Source organism: Neoarius graeffei, chromosome 12, assembly GCF_027579695.1.
Source record: "Neoarius graeffei isolate fNeoGra1 chromosome 12, fNeoGra1.pri, whole genome shotgun sequence".
In the NCBI taxonomy this organism is placed as follows: Eukaryota; Metazoa; Chordata; class Actinopteri; order Siluriformes; family Ariidae; genus Neoarius; species Neoarius graeffei.
In genome coordinates, this window is record NC_083580.1 from 61,818,327 (window position 1) to 61,837,746 (window position 19,420).

General features: G+C 41.1%; 1 protein-coding gene across 1 annotated transcript in view; it reads right to left on the bottom strand.

The window, feature by feature from the left end:
- Window positions 1-19,420, bottom strand: part of igsf9bb (immunoglobulin superfamily, member 9Bb) — a 296,709-nt gene that overhangs the window by 168,973 nt on the left and 108,316 nt on the right. The window lies entirely within an intron of this gene.

A 19,420-nucleotide genomic window follows, 5' to 3' on the forward strand; every position in this document is an offset into this window, starting at 1 on the left:
ACAGGTGGCATGGTGGTGTAGTGGTTAGCACTGTCGCCTCACAGCAAGAAAGTTCTGGGTTCAAGCCCAGTGGCCAACAGGGGCCTTTCTGTGTGGAGTTTGTATGTTCTCCCCATGTTTACATGGGTTTCCTCAGTGTGCTCCGGTTTCCCCCACAGTCCAAAGACATGCAGTTTAGGCTAATTGGTGGCTCTAAATTAACCGTGAGTGTGAATGGTTGTTTGTCTCTGTTGCCCCTTTTCCACCAAAGCAGTTCCAGAGCTGGTTCGGGGCCAGTGCTTAGTTTGGAAACGGGTTTTCTGTTTCCACTGACAAAGAACTGGCTCTGGGGCCAGAAAAAACGGTTCCAGGCTAGCACCAACTCTCTGCTGGGCCAGAGGAAAGAACCGCTTACGTCAGCGGGGGGACGGAGTTGTTAAGACCAACAACAATAACAAGACCGCGAAAGATCGCCATTTTTAAGCGCCGAGAAGCAGCAGCTGTACAAATGCGAAGTCATCCATTATTATTATTATTGTTGTTGTTGCTGCTGCTTCTTCCGCGTTGTTTTTGCTTCGAAATTCACGCCAAGGTTTAAGCAAACGTAGCGACGTAACTGACGTATACAGCGACGTAATGACGTATACAGCGATGTAATGACGTGGCTTCTCTTAGCACCACGAGCATGGAAAAGCAAACTGGTTCTCAGCTGGCTCGCAAGTTGAACGAGTTGTGAACCAGCACCAGCACTGGCCCCGAACCAGCCCTGGAACTGATTTGGTGGAAAAGGGGTATATGTGTCAGCCCTGTGATGATTTGGCGACTTGTCCAGGGTGTACCCCGCCTCTCGCCCAGTCAGCTGGGATAGGCTCCAGCTTTCCCACGACCCTGCACAGGATAAGTGGTTATGGATAATGGATGGATGGTTAAACTACAGATTTGTATTGGAAATGTGCACACAAGAGGCAACACAAGCAATATGTAACTTGCTTGTGTGAAACACAATTAAACAGGGAAATGAATACTTAAGCCTGATTGAAAAATAGTGTGGCGAGCATGTGTGGGAGAAGAGTCTGGAGACAGAAATCTTAGTTTCTCAGTCGTTAGCCTGTGCTACTTGCTTTCGATAGCACTGGCTTGACTACTTTATTAGCATTTACTAACACTACTGACGAAAGCTACACCGGCTGGAAGGTGACTTCACTGCTGTGCTGACAGCGCTGACTTGTGGTTAAGCTCGTGTTGACCTTCGAGAAGGCTGAGGGTGATAAATTTTTGGTCCCTACCATTATAAATCAAAATCTGATTGGTTAATTCATCTGTCACTTCCTGCATAAACATGCACTGCCATGGCCTTCTGTCCCAGCAATGAAGTCCTAACCAATGAGTGAGCCAGCTCTAAACTCTTCTCAGCCTAGAGACAAAAAAAAAAAAATCTCACTGGATAACTCGATTTTAATGTTTTCAGGACAGTAACCCTTTCATTTCTGAAGCAAATTTGATAGAAAATCAGGCCAAATTAGAAGAGAATAATTATCATGAAATTATGAAAGAATGAAATAAATTAAATATAACATTTGAAATTCCAATATGTTTGGGCCTTCTCTAAAGGCCTCGAAGGTCCTGACGGTTCCCCTCTGTTGTACACAGCTGAGCAAATTGCATGAACTTATAGAGGCACAGTAATGCCACTCACACAGCAGCAAATGAGTGTAAAAAAAAGTGTTCAGAATGAGGCGCTGTGCACGTCCTTCAAGAGGAAATGCTGTAATCAGTAATGCTGAGAGAAAGAAGCAGGAAAGAAGAGCAGCCGAGGTCTTTTTAATTCATAGCCAGCTCTCAGTGTTCCTGCTGCTGCTGCTGCTGCAATTGGTGATGCATTTACCTCAGCCGGAGACATCTCGCTCTATCTCTGTCTCTGTCTCTTCCTCCAATCCTCTCTTTCACTGGCTAGTCATTATACTCTATACAGATGAAGTGCATAAAAGGACTCGAAAAATGACTTGCTGTTCGAAAAGCCATAACAAACTGCGTTGAAAATCACAAGAGAAAGATTTCACTGCCATCAGATCGTGCATTTTGTGAGACAATGGCACAACTGAGAACAGCCAGATGCTCTAAATAAACATAAACGCAGGGAAGAATGGAGGTGCAGAGATGCCAAAAGAGAGAGGAGATCTGGAACTGATACCCAGAACTAATTACAGACAAATGCAAATGTCATATCCAGCATTTACAAGCAAGTCATAATGAAGAAAATCCTCTTTGCCCAGGACTGATGTTCATCCTCACAGACTGTTGGCTCATATCTGCTTTCAATGCAGCATGTTGTAAAGCAAAGCAATGAATCATGGGAAGGGAGGGTTTGCAGACTGTGGGTGGTGAGGCTGCACTGGCCACAGATAGGTGCTTATGGGTGCATGGGGTCTGTGGAAGCTGCATTCATTTGATTTCCGTTTTCATTTCAGTACAGTTTGTAGCTATAAGACAATACAGTCTGTTACACTCCTTGGCTTGTTTTTCCACTTGTTTTTCAAATTCATTTTGGGGATAAAGTTCCTGAATGGCCTGAACGTGTCAGCAATTATTGGACAGCAAGTAGCAAGAAGGGTAGATTTAAAATTGTGTTAGTGCATGACGTACTTCTAATATAATCAACTCACCACATTGGTGGCTGAAAAAAAATTCAGTTCTATTTATATAGCACTTTATGTAATGGATATTGTCACAAAGCAGTTTTATAGATATATGAGGATAATTTAGATTTATCCCCAATGAGCAAGCCAGAGGCTAGATTTTCCAGATGCTGTAATTTAAGAAAACTTGAATCCAGGAATTCTCAACCTTTTCTGCTTTACGGCCCACCTATTCATACTTGTAACGAGTCGGGGCCCATTAAAAAAGATCCTCAATTAGTTTGGCTCATGTATTCTATTAGAATCTAATTGTATTGTAAAGTGTATTAATGGGATGCAACATCACTCTCTGTTACAGATGGGAGCCCAGGAATTACATAAATGCAATAAAAACAAACTGTTTTTAATTGTAGATATTGGATTTAAAACTGTCTGGATGTGCCAGAAGCCAAACCATGCATACAGGGCATTCTCACTCAAAAGGGATTAATGATCCAAAAGTGGAGTCTGGTCCATTAACACAAGAACTTATTGCCATGTTTGCGTTCAGCAAACAAGCAAGTTATTAAAACCAAGAAGTACACTCAAAAGAAGTGGATATAGAAACCACTCAATGGGATTAGATCCTTACATGTTAACAAAGAAGGATTTTTCCTTTGAGTTGGAAAATTATCCATTCGTTGAATTCCCTGACATCTCAAACTTCCTGGTGCTGCAGACATCGTTCTACATGAACACATAGATAAAAACCTGGAAGACCATGGAGGAGTACAACTTTTTATATGTGGCTGGGTTAAAGATCTGGGGATCAGGACACTACAAGATAGACGGTGGTAGACGAAGCTAAGTGCAGGAAGAGTGTTTATTAGCAGGTGTGATATTTACAAAAACGAAAGCAAAACAGAAAGCAGAATCATAAAGCAGAGTATTTAAATAGCGTTATAAACATGGCTAGAAACAAATGTGACAGTGATGATGATAATACTTCGCAAAGCCTCCGTGAAAACATGATATCTTGAGATAACAAAGCTAGTTTTCTTGTGAAAATGAGTTAATTATTTATAGTGATTATTTATTCATTATTCACATTTTATGTATCTATTTATGTATTTTTATTTATTCATTTATCTATCTACTTGGAGCTCTTTCTAACAGGAAAGTCATCTGCTGCAGGGCACTATATACAACTTTTAAGGCTTGCTAAAAAAGGACAGACCAAATAAACCTTTACTTTAGATATCAGATTGTCAGATTACTTTTATTGTCAAGCCACTTTTCCTTTAATAGGAAGGGGTCATCTTTGGCAAAACACGTCTTTGCAGCAGTTGCTGAAGCATTTAAAAGCTACTAAATGTTTTTGCAGTAATTTGAGTGAATAATTCGATAAATGAACACAGTCATTTGCTTCTTGGTTATCCTTTTCCTGAAATAAGGGCTGGGCCTTTCTCTTTAGTGTCTACCAGATATGAACATGTCGTACAGATTGTTTTTACATCTGCCTGAAAAGATGACAATCCATAAAAATGGTGCACATACTAAAGTCATTAAAGACAGACTGCCTTTCAGATTTTTCAAGTGTAGGTCATAAAAAGAATTTTCCCTGACACCCAATTATTTTTGTTTAGTGGACCGAAAGCTACTGAATTCAAATCACAGCCTTGCAATTTTATTAGGTTTTTTTTTTTAAATAGAAAAAATAATTAATTTAGGGCCATGTGGCCCTAAATTTTCCATTATTTTTTCTTGATTCACCATGACACAATACAAGATATTGCGTCATGCATCACATAGTGGGTTTTCCCCATTCGCGCACGGCATTGTGGGATACAAATTTGAAACAGGAGAGGAAACTGGAGGATGCAAATGAAACATGAAAGACTGACTACAGTAACAGAAGGCGAGAAGAAAAGATGTTATGTTGCAAAGAAAAGGAAATGCCGGACCAAACTAATAAATATTGGCGGTCAGCGAGTACCTCGGTGTGATCAGCTGTTCGTTTAGCGACAGAATGATGGAACTGTCAGTGCACAGTCAAAGGTAAACCTGTAGATGGCAGTAATGCAACACTGGATGCCAGTTGCCGTAAAACCCAAAAGAAGAAGAAGAAGGTAAACCTGCGCGTGCGCACACGGACTTCCTCTGTCTGCTTGACTGCGCAAAGCGAGCGATTTCATGCATATTATTTGCTTGGGAATCCCCTCAAATTAAATAACTTCCCAGCCACAGGATGGCCTTTTTTTTGGAAATACTGCAGAAATAAACATATATCACACTGAGCAAATTTCAGAGGGAACTAAATTTCACCGATTTTATGAAACTGAAAGGCTGTCTAGGTTTAAAATGCCACAGCATTGTGTAGGGCAGACTTGGGCATTTTACGGCCCATGGGCCGCATCTGGCCCTTTGGTTCATTCTGACCGGCCCATGTAAGATTAATTAGAAATTACAAAATAAACGTATTTTCTAATTTTACCCCATGCATGGACAGAATGTGCATTGCTTTTATTTTGAAGTTGTGTTCAACAAAAACGCAATGTGCGCGACATGAACATGACATGAAATCCCACGAAACCTAATCCCGTGATAACTACTTCCGTAATTTGTCCAGACCAACCACAAACTTGTACGTCATCCTTCAAACGGTCCAGCCAATCACACAGTGTGACGTCACCAGCAGGCGCCGGAGCCCGAGCCGACCTGTAGCTCTGATACCTACACCGAATTGACGTTGATGGGAGCAGGTCACAAGAAGACTTTAGCCCCCAAAATGTCCACAAAAAGAAGAAAGGTAGATGCCGAATGCAGGGCTTTCAACAAAACATGGACTGCTAAGTATTGGCTCTACCTACATATGTGAACAAACATTTTCAGTGATGAAGTTTAACAAATCCAGGTATAGATCCTCTCTCACTGATGATCATCTGTCAGCTGTGCTTCGCATCTCCACCTCAGACATTCAACCTGACTTTGATGCACGCGTTAAAGACCAACAGAGACTAGATTTCTCTCACTGAACAAATAAAAAACCGAAAAACATCAAATGAAGTGATTAGACTACAAATGTGGGCATCATTATTATAATATGATGTATCTTGCTTGATATTTGGAGTAGAAAGACAATATTGTGTTTTGGGGTGAATGTGACTGAAAAAAAAATGGTACAAACGTTCACATTTTGGTAACCATTGTTTTGGGAAATTTGATTGAATAAATGACATTTTTTGTAAGGCAACCTCGTTTTTTCCATACTCTTACCAGTCTTAGCAGCTTGTAAAAACAATGTTATTTACTGCTTTATATAAAGAAATACAATTAATATTATGCAGAATTTAGTTCAGCCTTTTGGTCCGGCCCTCCACAAAATTTTCTGTTTCTCATGTGGCCCCATGGAAAAAATAATTGCCCACCCCTGGTGTAGGGTGATGTACATCTATAAACGATGCACATTGTGTAGTCAAAGGCACATTTTAAACACAGTTTATTCATCATTCTCTATTGGCCTGCTGTTGTCTGTTGTGGACTGTGGCCTTTGCTGTTGCCCATAATACCATCTGCAGAGTGACTGCAGCATATGTTCAAGCCCACTCAGCTGAATGCTCAGTACTTACACCAGGCTGTGAAGCCATCAGCACCATGGAGAGCACCCCGAGTCAACCTCAACAAGACTGAAGCCAGCTGCTGCCTCAACATGACCAGCTCATCTCACATCTGTACAACACACAACATGGTCTCACACCTGCAGATGTGTATTGCAAAGTTGTATGGAAGCATACAATGATTGCGGTTAGGTTTAGCAGTACGAAATGAAACCAAATCCAACCATCGCCCTCATGAGTCCATGTTGATTGGAATGGCTACAGGACAAGCTGAAGCACTGCTAATTCTGCCTGATTAATGACAGACTCAAACGTAACAGAAATGAATAGTGTCTTGTTGACTATAAACGTTACAGATCATATCCAAACCCAAGAAAATTGATAAAGATCCACTCCATTAAAGATAAATGGAGCTGGCACTCGAGTGGTGCAGTAAAAAAAAAAAAAACGTTCACCCTAGGGCGGCACGGTGGTGTAGTGGTTAGCGCTGTCGCCTCACAGCAAGAAGGTCTGGGTTCGAGCCCCGGGGCCGGTGAGGGCCTTTCTGTGTGGAGTTTGCATGTTCTCCCCGTGTCCGCGTGGGTTTCCTCCGGGTGCTCCGGTTTCCCCCACAGTCCAAAGACATGCAGGTTAGGTTGACTGGTGACTCTAAATTGACCGTAGGTGTGAATGTGAGTGTGAATGGTTGTCTGTGTCTATGTGTCAGCCCTGTGATGACCTGGCAACTTGTCCAGGGTGTACCCCGCCTTTCGCCCGTAGTCAGCTGGGATAGGCTCCAGCTTGCCTGCGACCCTGTAGAACAGGATAAAGCGGCTAGAGATAATGAGATGAGATGAGATGTTCACCCTATTATCAGGAAAATCATGAGTTCAAATTCCAATGATCCTATAGCCACCAGTGGGGAGGAGCCAATGGAGAAAAACTGGCCATGCTCTCTGAATGGGAGGGATCTAGCTCTCTCACTCACCTGCAGAGAAGTAAATGAAGTACATTTACTTGAGTACTTTACTTAAGTACACTTTTTGAGTATCTGTACTTTACTTGAGTATTATTTTTTGGAAACTTATGACTTCAACTTCACTACATTTGAAAGACAAATATCGTACTTTTCACTCCACGACATTTCTGTCAAGGTCCTCGTTACTTGTTACTATGAAGCAGCTTTGAAAGTGGATGTTTTTTTCTTTTCTTTTCTAAAACGTGATTGTTTTTTTTTGCAGGTGACACTGAGACAGCCAATCAGTAATCACTAGGGTTGTCATGCTCCGCCCCGGACTTCCACTCTGGAGATTACTTATCTCCCACGCCAGCGCTAATCCGGATCCGGGACGGGAATTCCATCTTGCCTGCATTCACGTCCTGTTTTTTTCTGCTGTGTATATAAACGCCGTTCTCAGACAGGGACCTTGCCAGAACGTCTCGCTTGTTACTTTAGCCGTTTCTGTGCCTCTTATGCTTCTCATGGTTTTTCTCTCTAGCATTTGTTCTTGTTTATGGTTTTTTGCACTAAGCGTTTTTTCTTGTTCATATTTTTTTTGCACTAGCGTTTTTTCTTGTTCATGGTTTTTTGCACTAGTGTTTTTTGTCCTTGCCTGCCTTGTTGTTTTGTCAAAGTGTTTTGTCTCTTTGTACCTGGACTATTTTGCTATTTGTTTTTTCATCCTGTTTATTTACCTTTTTCCCACGCCCTTTTCCCTGGATTAAATCACCTTATTTATTGGATTACTGTCTGTGTTCTGCTTCTGGATCCTTATCTTACCACACCTCCACCACCCCAACAAGGGTCACGTCATGTCCATAGACTGGATAAAATCAAGATCAGTGATTTCTCAGCAGCGTTATTTGAACACGATCAGTTGATGGCAGAATGGAAGGAGGCGGTTCTTCTGGAGAATGCACGCACTCATGGCTATAGCTAGAACCCATGTTTCAGTTTTCTGAAAGGATTAACGATTCGTTTAGTTTTAAATGTTTGCTTCATTTGCCGAAAATGAACCACATCATGGCCTACAGAAACTTGCCGTCCGACCTGCGGAAGCATATTGAGGTATATAAACGTTTTATTCCAAGAGAAAGCTTGCAACGAAGTTGTCCGTGCTTTTAGAGCTAGCGATAACACCGCAATAGCTATGCAGTCTGATTAGTCAACTGACTTTCTATGGATTTTCCCACCAAGTTGCCATCGCCTTGTCCACGGCTAACGTTAACACACAGCTAGTTAACTTGGACACTGTTAGTTAGCATGTAAAAACAGAGTTACGCTAACATGAATAATGTTAACTTATCTGAAGTCCTTTCAGAAATATGTTTTAGCATAATCTTGCCAAATAAACAGAATGTAGAAATCTTTCTTTTCTAGTAGCGTTAGCTACCCAACATGATTTCAAGTTTGAAAAAAAGAGTTTGCTAGCATGTCAGGTGGAGTTTCACTGACTAGCTAGCTTAACGTTAAACCACCATGATGGCACAGCATGCATTCATTTTGTGAATTCACATTTCTGTCTTTGGTAACGGCATTAGGTTTTGTAAGCGTTGTGGCAATAATACAATGATGTGTTGACAGAAAATGTACTTTGAATACTTAAGTATTTTTAAAAGCGAGTACTTCAGTACTTAAACTTAAGTAAAAATTTGACTGGACAACTTTCACTTGTATTGGAGTCACATTTGACCGGTGGGATCTGTACTTTGACTTATGTAATAAAGTTGGGTACTTTGTCCACCTCTGCTCACTTGCCAATCACAGAGACACTAGCCAATCATGTGCATCTGTGAGCTTGAGTATGTGGCAAAGGGAAGACAGCCCTTCTGTTAGTGTGTTGAGCTGTCCTGTGATGCAGCATAAGCAGCAGTTCAAAAAGATGGGGCAGTTGCCTTCATGTGTCTAAGAGAAAGCATATGCTAGCCTTCAGTCTCCCCAGTTGGTAGCTGTAGTATGACAGGTGCAAGCTGGCTGGTGGGTGGGAATTGACAAGTGACCAATTTGGGGAGCAAAAAGGATGGGGTCAAGATAAATAGGGCAGTGTGTAACCCTCAATATGGTGGCTATTTTACATAAGCAGCTCAGCTGGCTCTGGCTGACAGTACCCGGTAAAAGCCCCTGTCCAGGGTACAGACAGTAGAGCGCCTTTGACAGCAGGGCGGCGCTGTCTTACTTACGCAGAAGACACTCTTGCAGTACAATGGTTGAGTAAGGTATCTTAGTGCTTGGATGAACTGAGTTTTACAAAGTCAACGAGCAACAGAACCGTCCAGTTAGAGGACACTGCGGGGCAGCTTTGGAGCTTCTCGATCGTCGCAATCTTTTGTGCCATCGGAATACAAGTTCTTAAGTCTAGAGAGGTATTTACTGGGGGCATGACCATAGAGGGTGAAAAATCCAAATCCTTTCCTATCTCTCTTTGAGGAACATTGTTTTTAAACATTTTAATATTTTCTCACGTATTTGTTGACAAACTGGAGGTCCTAGGCCCATCATTGCTCCTCAAAGACCAGGCCTTTCCTGGATACTGCTTTTGTACCAAGTCATGATTACAATCACCTGCTGACATCACCTGTTTCAAATCACATCATTATTTAATTGCTGTACCGCATTACTAGCCATAAATTGCCCCTTTCCCAACTTATTTGGAATGTGTCGCAGGCCTGAAACGCAAGAATGGATGTATATTAAAAATGAAATGACGTTGACCAGTAAAACACGAAATAGCTCGGGTTCATACTGTCTGCAATGAAATGCAAGTCAAAGTAAATTTTGAAATCACTGCTTTCTTTTTTAATTTGCATTTTCCATATTGGGGTGGCATGGTGGGGTAGCGGTTAGCACTGTCGCCTCACAGCAAGAAGGCTCTGGGTTCGAGCCCAGTGGCCAACGGGGGCCTTTCTGTGCGGAGTTTGCATGTTCTCCCCGTGTCTGCGTGGGTTTCCTCTGGGTGCTCCGGTTTCCCCCACAGTCCAAAGACATGCAGGTTAGGCTAATTGGTGGTTCTAAATTGACTGTAGGTGTGAATGTGAGTGTGAATGGTTGTTTGTGTCTATGTGTCAGCCCTGCAATGATCTGGCGACTTGTCCAGGGTGTACCCCGCCTTTCGCCCGTAGTCAGCTGGGATAGGCTCCAGCTTGCCCGTGACCCTGCACAGGATAAGTGGTTATGGATAATGGATGGATGGCTGGATTTTCCATACCATCCCAACTTTTTCTGATTTGGTGTTGTATAACGTTTATGTGTTATGAGTAAAACTGGAGATCTCTCCATTCAAACAGATAATAATAGCCTGGTCTTGTATGACTGGAAATAACACCAAAATGGCTTCCAAGTGGACAGGATTTACTACATCTCCTTTGTTAAGATTCTATGCTAGGTGTTATAAACTGTAAAAGTCATTTTCCAAGTTCATAAAAGTCATCATTCTCCAAAAATCCTCTCACTGCTACATGAACTCAGTACCATCCCACACAAGTTTGTCTTAATGAAGGATACCAAAAGGGCACTCCACTAGTTATCTGTACAGTATGAAGGATACAAGTTTTTGCCATGTAAACACATTCATAACACTAATCTGATCCTGTGTAAGGGTCAGACGAAACTGACCTTCATGTTCAATCCCACAGGATCAGCACTGACTTGCTGCCATGGTAGAATGGATTTAATCACTTTGCTCTCTGCTCTGACCCTCCCACTAGGAAGTTAATTTTAATACTGCTTATCCAAGTTTCTATGGCAACAGAAGCTCTCACTTAACATAGGGGGATTTTGACATCCCTATTATTCATAGTCAAAGTAATCTAGTTACCAAAAGGTGATAATTAGTGTGTTTGTCGTATTCGTGAAACCTGAACTGTGATACATTACTGTGCTGAGTGTCAGAGGTCTTTGTATGAACAATCCACAGAAACTGTGAGCTGAGCCAGTACCTAAACTGGCAGCTGGAGGTTGTACCATTGTTACACAGTGCAAAGAAATGAACACAAATGGAAAAAAAAAAAAAGAATGTGGTTAAATTCAAGCTGGACTTTCAAGGCCATCAGGCTGGTGAATAGTACCTCAGTAATCCTTGCTACACTTCTCAGTTTTTTTTAAAATATTAAAACAAACCATATGCATCGGGGGTTTTGATGTACTAAAGGTTTGCATGAGTAAACTTAACGAGGACGGCGTAGTTCACTCCGGCCCGGTCTAGTCCAGAAGGAACGATCTAAAGTGCAATAAATGTTGCAAGCTATATACAATATAGAAGCTATATACACCCTAGGAATACCGACCTATTTGCCAGAAAGAATCCAAGATGGCGAGGAATTGACCGAGAAGAAGTAATTTTTGTTGTATTGCTCATTAAGGCTTAATTAGGCCATAACTTCATTAATAATTGTAATGAAGCAAATCTGGTAGAAGTTATATGCACCCTAGGCAGGGCCGGCTCTAGGTCTTTGGCTGCCCTAGGCGAGATTGAGTTTTGCCCCCCCCCAAGAAAAAAACCCCTCTTATAACATCTAAATAACACTTTAATCTAATCACTCTATTCTATTACTATTAAACAATGTACGGTGCATGGACAATAAACAAGAAGTCATTTTTATCTTTTTCATTATTGTTATTATTGTTATCATTATTAACATAAAGTGTCACAAAGTAAAATGACCACACAAATTCAATACATATCTCCATATAATGGGCAAAAACTCTTCCGCACCCTGTTCAAAGTGTAGTGCATGGACAATAAACAAGAAATTATTTTTAGTTTCTTTTTTGCTATTAAAAGTTAAGTCATTTCTGAAGAATTAACAAATTAAATGAATAAAAAATTCTACATTTCTAAATTGTGCAAACTTAAGCACCCTGTTAGGACATCAATGGGCTGTATTTTCAAACAAAAGTGCTATTATGGGTACTTTGTTATTGAAGTCTATTGCTGTTTGCATCTAGTTAGCTAGGCAGACATTGATTCAGGCGTCTAAAATATTAATTTGCCACTATAATGGTTGATATGAGAGATTAGATCAGACTTACGACTTCGCTCTATTTGTTTCTTCCTGTAGCCTTCGTTTGCGCCCTTGCGCACCCGAGAGTTTGGATTTCTTCATTTAAGCACTTGTAGTCTGGGCTACTTTTTGCAGTGGATAGCCATTCTCATTCCCCGATGAACACCGCTCCCCCCGCCCCCCTTATAACCTATCATTGTGCATTTTTAGTAGGCATAAGGAAATCACCGACCACTACTGCGTAGGCTACACTTGTTTTTCAACCTTTCTGAGCCAGGGCGCACTTTTTTCAATGAAAAAATCTCAAGGCACATCACCAATAGAAAATGTTGACTGAAACTAAAATGCTGTTGCCAATATTTACAATATACAGTCATTCTATAATTTTCCACGGTACACTTGGTGATCTCTCACGGCACACTAGTGTTCCGCGGTACTAGAGTTCGGCAGCATAGTGGTTGAAAACACTGTACATCACTGATGCACTTGGTAACATCTCCATTCAATAACTCCATCCCTCCTTTTTGGTGGGGTTTTGGTCGCCCTTGGCGCCCCTGGGCACATTTTGCACTTAGGCTATTACATGGCCAAAACAGAGAATAGCCGCGGATGCACACTTGCATGCCCGAAGACACACTATAGACAGGGCGAACCACTGTTGAGCGCTTATTGTTTCATGATTAACAACCACCACCACACCCCACCCCGCTTTTTTTGACAAATCGCACCCTGACTACATGCTTTGCTGTACAATTAAATTAGGCTAAGACATTATAATGCTGACTCGTTTTCAGAATAGTGGAAGTTATAATTTTTCTCCCCCCGTTTCTGCACCCCTGGATGGACGCAGTGCCCTTAGTATTTGCCTATATTGCCTATGCCACGGGCCGGCTCTGACCCTAGGTTCCCCTACGTTCATGCCAGAAAGAATCAAAATCAGTGAAGAACTGAGGGAAAAGAAGTGATTTGTGTGGAAACTGCTCGTTAGGGCTTAATGTAATTACTCCATATCTTCATTATTAATTGCAATTATGCAAATTTGAGTAGAAGCTATATGCACCCCAGGCAGACCTACCTTCCTGCCAAGAAGAATAAAAATCAGTGAAGAATTGAGAGAGAAAAAGCGATTTTTGTGACATGTGGACGATGCTAGACAGACAATAGACAGACGATGGACAACACATGATGGCATAAGCTCATCGCCTATCGGCCAGATGAGCTAATAAATGCTAATTCACAAAGAGGGCGTAAAGAGGGATGCATTTTTTCATATGAAGAAATTAGCGATTGACTTTTCAATAGCACTGCCCTGAGTACTGGAAGATCACAAAAACCATCAGCCACAAGCTGGAAGTCTTTCAGAACACGTGCCTCAGGAGACTCCTTAAGATCTTTTGGCCCAAGATTATCTCCAACACCAAGTTACACAGAAGACCATCGACCAAACCCATTACCGAAGAAGTACAGAAGCGCAATGCTATTTAAAAAAAAGTTTCTTGATAGGGCAGCACGGTGGTGGTGTGGTTAGCGCTGTCGCCTCACAGCAAGAAGGTCCGGGTTCGAGCCCTGTGGCCGGCGAGGGCCTTTCTGTGTGGAGTTTGCATGTTCTCCCCGTGTCCGTATGGGTTTCCTCCGGGTGCTCCGGTTTCCCCCACAGTCCAAAGACATGCAGGTTAGGTTAACTGGTGACTCTAAATTGACCGTAGGTGTGAATGTGAGTGTGAATGGTTGTCTGTGTCTATGTGTCAGCCCTGTGATGACCTGGCGACTTGTCCAGGGTGTACCCCGCCTTTCGCCCGTAGTCAGCTGGGATAGGCTCCAGCTTGCCTGCGACCCTGTAGAACAGGATAAAGCGGCTAGAGATAATGAGATGAGATGATAAGTTTCTTGATAGTTTGTATTAGTACATCAACGATAATAAGAAAAACTCTCAAACTCATGACTTGCATTAAAATGAGAAAGTTGGCTTCATATTCAATATTTGTTATATGTCCACACCTACAGTATATAAAAATGTTTCCTTAACATTTAACTTATTTTTAAAGTACATTATCATATCTACACGCTTATTCAGCACTATTGTCTTATTTGATTTAATTCAAAATGTCTCACTACCTTTATTCAGAGTTACACTTCTCATGCAAGTGTTACTTTACTTTTCCCCACTCCCACTTGCTCCTGAACAAATTCCTCCTGCAGTTATTACTGTAAAATAAACTTTAAATTATATCCATGCACTGCAACACAGTTAATGGTTTTTTTTTTTTTTGACCAGCACTGTGAGAAAGAGCACACTCGCCGCTCTGGGTGTCACGTTACTATCCAATCCCGTTCATGGCATACCTGTCAACCCTCCCGTTTTTCCCAGGACATCCCTTATTTTGACTTATTTCCCACTGTCTTCCCGTTTTTTTATTTTCCCAAAAATATCCCGTATTTTCACATTATATAAAAGTCCCGTATTTTCACAATATAAAAAAGTCGGTAGGTCCAGAATTCATGACGCGCCTCTGACAGGAGTTTACAGCAGGAAGTCGGGCCATGAATTCATGTCCCCGCCCTCTCAGGCATCAGTAATTACAGAACTACGTCCGGAGGCGAGGCTGAACAAGTGATTAGGTCCAGTGTTGCCAGATTGGGAGGTTTCCTGCCCAAGTTGGGCGGTTTCAAGTGCATTTTGGCGGGTTTTGAACATATTTTGGGCTGGAAAACATCAGCAGTATCTGGCAACACTGATTAGGTCTGAGGTGAAGACGGCGATGCTAATAGCTAAGAAAAACATTAGCCTTTCTTTCTTTGATGATTTCAACAAGTGCGTGGCCGGAATGTTCCCAGACTCTTCCATCGCAAAGAAATTTTCCATAGGGAAAACGAAAGCCTCCCAAATAATCAAAGGTAAGCTACACATGTTTACATTAAGTATGTCCTGGCTAAGACCTCGTAAATAGCCTAGTGTAAACTAATTGGTGTATTAACTGTTTTATCCACTCATTGTCTATTTTATTTTCTATCTGAAACTTACCCATTTTAAATCACTCTTGGTTTAATATCTTATATTACTCTCTCTTTATTACATCTAGTTTCTCTTTATTACATCTATCTATCTATCTATCTATCTATCTATCTATCTATCTATCTATCTATCTATCTATCTATCTATCTATCTATCTATCTATCTATCTATCTATCTATCTATCTATCTATCTATCTATCTATCTATCTATCTATCTATCTATCTATCTATCTATCTATCTATCTATCTATCTAGTGTTCCGAGGCCATGATTATGGTAAAACCATAATAAATTGCAATGGAATTGAATTTATTGACTGGTTATATAATGACCTTTCTTATTTTAACATAAGATACGTATTTTAGCCCTTAATTTGGGAAATAACTGGTACCACTGAAAGCAAATAAAAATAAATGTATAGTTTATTCACAAATGCACTCTATAAACCATAAGCATATTGAGTTTGGGTCTTGGCTCTCACCAACATGCACCAGAGTACAGGAAATCACAAATACTAGATAGAAAATTGCCCCCCATTCAACTACACACCCACTTTTGGTGAAGGGTATGACTTTCCGAAATTTTCCCTTATTTTGAGTTAAAAATCTGGGAAATGTCCCTTTTTTTCAAACCTCAAAGTTGACAGGTATGGTTCATGGCACTGTCACAGCTAGAAGCTGAGCTATATTCATTTTCAGACGCTACTAAACCTGGAGCTGAACGTAGTGGTTGAACCAATATCAGCCTGGAAAAAAGTGCTATAAGCGGGCTCTGTTGTCAGAGACACAAGCTTCTCTGCTGCGCATCTCAGTTCCAGAATCAGCGATGATGGTTGAGCTGTATTTTACCAGTTGGTACCTCCTCACATTGTGCAATATGATACAGTAGTGGATTATTTTGCACTTTTATCACACCGAAGCTGGAAGTGTAATTTATACGGCTGCTGACTGAATATCATTTATCAGTTTGTGCTTTCACTCTAGTAAATATGACTAATTGACTACCTTTTTGTAGATTTACTAGTAAAAATTAAATAACTGTGCAGTTCTAAATACAAATGCAACCCTAATATAAACAATATTATTGGAAACAGATACAGTATATATACATATCTTCACAATTATAAAAACCTTATTATAACCTTATTAGCCTAATTATATTACATGGACATGAGTGTTTTACTGGGAAATATGCCGCTCGTCTTTTTCACACGAACTACTTCCAGACAGCAACCGTGACATATTTGTCAATTTGTCACTCGTGATGAAACTGATGAATTGTTTTGATCAATTGTCAAAACAATGTGTCTATATAATAAAAAGAAAATCACACATTGACTTGAAGATATGAAATTTATCTTCTTGTGTTGAAAAACTCATAGTTTTATATGAAATACATCACAGATCTGAGTGACATATTTAAATAATATTGGCTGGCGTTGAGTGGTATATCAGATATATTCCATTCAGCTAGCATGATACTGAACGAGTCAAAGACGAGTTCAATATCATGCTAGCTGAATGGAATATATCTGATATACCATGAAAAAAAGCCAGCCAATATTATTATTATACATACACATTCTTTTCATATCAACATTCTCAAAGGCCAACGCTAGCTTACCCATGACTCGGTGCTGTTAGCGCAGCAGTCCAGTTACCTTCCAGCCGGTGTAGCATTGAGCAGTAGCATTAGCGGAGGCCAATGCTCGCTTACCCGCGACTTGGTGCTGTTAGCGCGGCAGTCCAGTTACCTTCCAGACGGTTTAGTGTTAGCGAAGGCCAATGCTAGCACAATCAAGCTGATTATTATTATTATTATTATTATTATTATTATTATTATTATTATCCCTGTGTAATTTACCTAGTTACTTTTAAAATCAGCATCAACAGCTACACACAACAGAGCGAACTGGCAGCCAAAATTCTCTCAGAATCTTCCGTTTTTAACAAAGCAAACCTGGCGGTCATGTTTGTTTACAAATTGTCACAGTCGCTCACTACCGTGGAAGTTTTACATCTCCGACGTGTGACATCATGTTGTCTTGACAACCATGCAATATCATAAACCATATTCAACGCTCATTCTCCATTGGGTAGAGTGACGTAATACACATAGGATAAGCGATATGCTAACGATATTGCATGCTATCAAACTAAATGAATGAAACCCACTAGAAGGGAATAGAACACATGCTTTTATTCCATTGAAAAAGTGTCCTGTATGTATAATAATTCCCGATATTTCACTCCGATGACGTCACTGGCAGTGTTTTCCCACTGACTAGATGCGCGTCGTCAAAATGGCAAACCAGTTCAAAACTAAAATTCTTTCGATTAACTTGTATATTTTTTGTGGATGTGTCCATATAATATAAAGAACGTTACACGGTGGCACTGTGTAATATCCTTTATATAGAACACCCTTTACTCACGAAAGGTTCTAAAACTAGTTCAGTGTCACTGTTTATGCCTCACATAATCTTGAACATCTTAATCATCATGGTTCAAAAGCGTAATTCGGTGACGACAAACAGAAGCTAATGTTTACACACTATTCGATGCCATATGAACATGCCCCATATGTATGCATCTGCACACATATACATTCACCTACACACATCTCTAGTGTGCCTGCTCCCTGCAGCATTACATCATTTCCACCCCTCCTTCTCTCCTCTCTCACACTTGAGCCGCTGGAGAGCATGTGCGAGGGTGAGAATATCACAGGAACAATATAACAGCGGCGCTAGCATCTCTGAGACGGGGAGCAGCCGCTACTGGGGATCAAAAGCTCTCAGTGACAGCTTGGTGGAGAAGCATTCACTGTGCCGAGCGTCAACCGCTCCTCAATTAGCACAGCACAGCCTGTAGCTCACCTCTCTCCCCATCACCACGAGGATCCCTCTTGGGGCTTGGGGAATTCATCACCGGCCCGCATGTATATATTCATAAGGTTATGTAAATTCTTGTTTTTCAAAGCAGAGCAGGCTGCAGGAATAGAAAGAAGATTTTTCATATCAACGTCAGCTTATTAATGACATTAGTTCTGCATGCCAACATGAATTCCACAGCAAAGATTGAAGCTTAGAGTTAGAGATTTCAAAAAGAAGGGAATCTCACAAATAATGGCACGTTTAAAAGGGTTTTTAGTCTTCTTGGGAGTACATACGAGACCAGGAGTTTTCAGCTGGTGGGTCACTTGTGGGTATTTTCCACATCTCCGTCAAAAGTGAAACTTTATTTTTTTCTAAGTTAACAGAACATCTGACATTGCATTTTTCAGAGGCATCTGGTGTTTCATGTTAACAGCTTGCCAGTGTTGCCAGTTCTGCACTTTTCCTGTAGGCTACTTTTGGTCTGATTTTTTTTTTTAATCAAATACATAACTGCTCTAAATATTTTGTGTATACTATACTAAAGAATGACACATCGTCCTTTTTTTTATCCATTTACGGTTATATTTAATGTTGTGGAAATTCTAGTTACTGAATGTTATCACTCACATTATAGCAGCCATACATTGTCGTTCCCTCACCAGCCTTAGCTCTCTTTCTCTCTCTAGAGGACAAAATGCAAAACACGCAACTTGTTGTTATGTTAGGGGCTGAGGAGAGGGTCAGGTTGGGGAGCGTGGATGTGTGAGATGGGAGTTGCTCATTGACATCCCCAAGCCAGAGAATAATCGAGAGTGACAGAGAGTCAAAAGGCACCTACACCACAGAAGGCCCTTTTGAGGTGGAGGACTTTTTCTCTCCAGAATCCCCAGCAGACATTAATGGAGGACCAAGGTGATCCTGAGCCCTCACATTCAAACCGTTGACTTCAACCCCAGTAATGCCCGAAGCTGGAGCCCTCAGAGCCGAGGCAATGCAAGTTCAAAACAGGATGGGTGCAGTCTCTGAGTGGAAAAGTAACATTAGCAAAGTTGTAAAGCTATCAGGGGCTTTGTGTGCACTGTGTTCTCCACCCTCCTTCAGACGTTGAAAGTCAGTGGTGCTACATAAATGGCACTACATAAAACATTCAGCAAATCTCAAGAGCAAGACACTGAATCCATCCCTGCCAATAACGGCTTTTCTGTCCCAACAGCGTTAACTCCTATTAATGATGAGACTTGTTCCGCTTGTATTTTAAAATAAGCACGGTTTCATACGGTAGACCCTCACTCAGCGGATAGGCAGGGAGATGGGGGTCGCCCACATCTGGTTAGAGGGC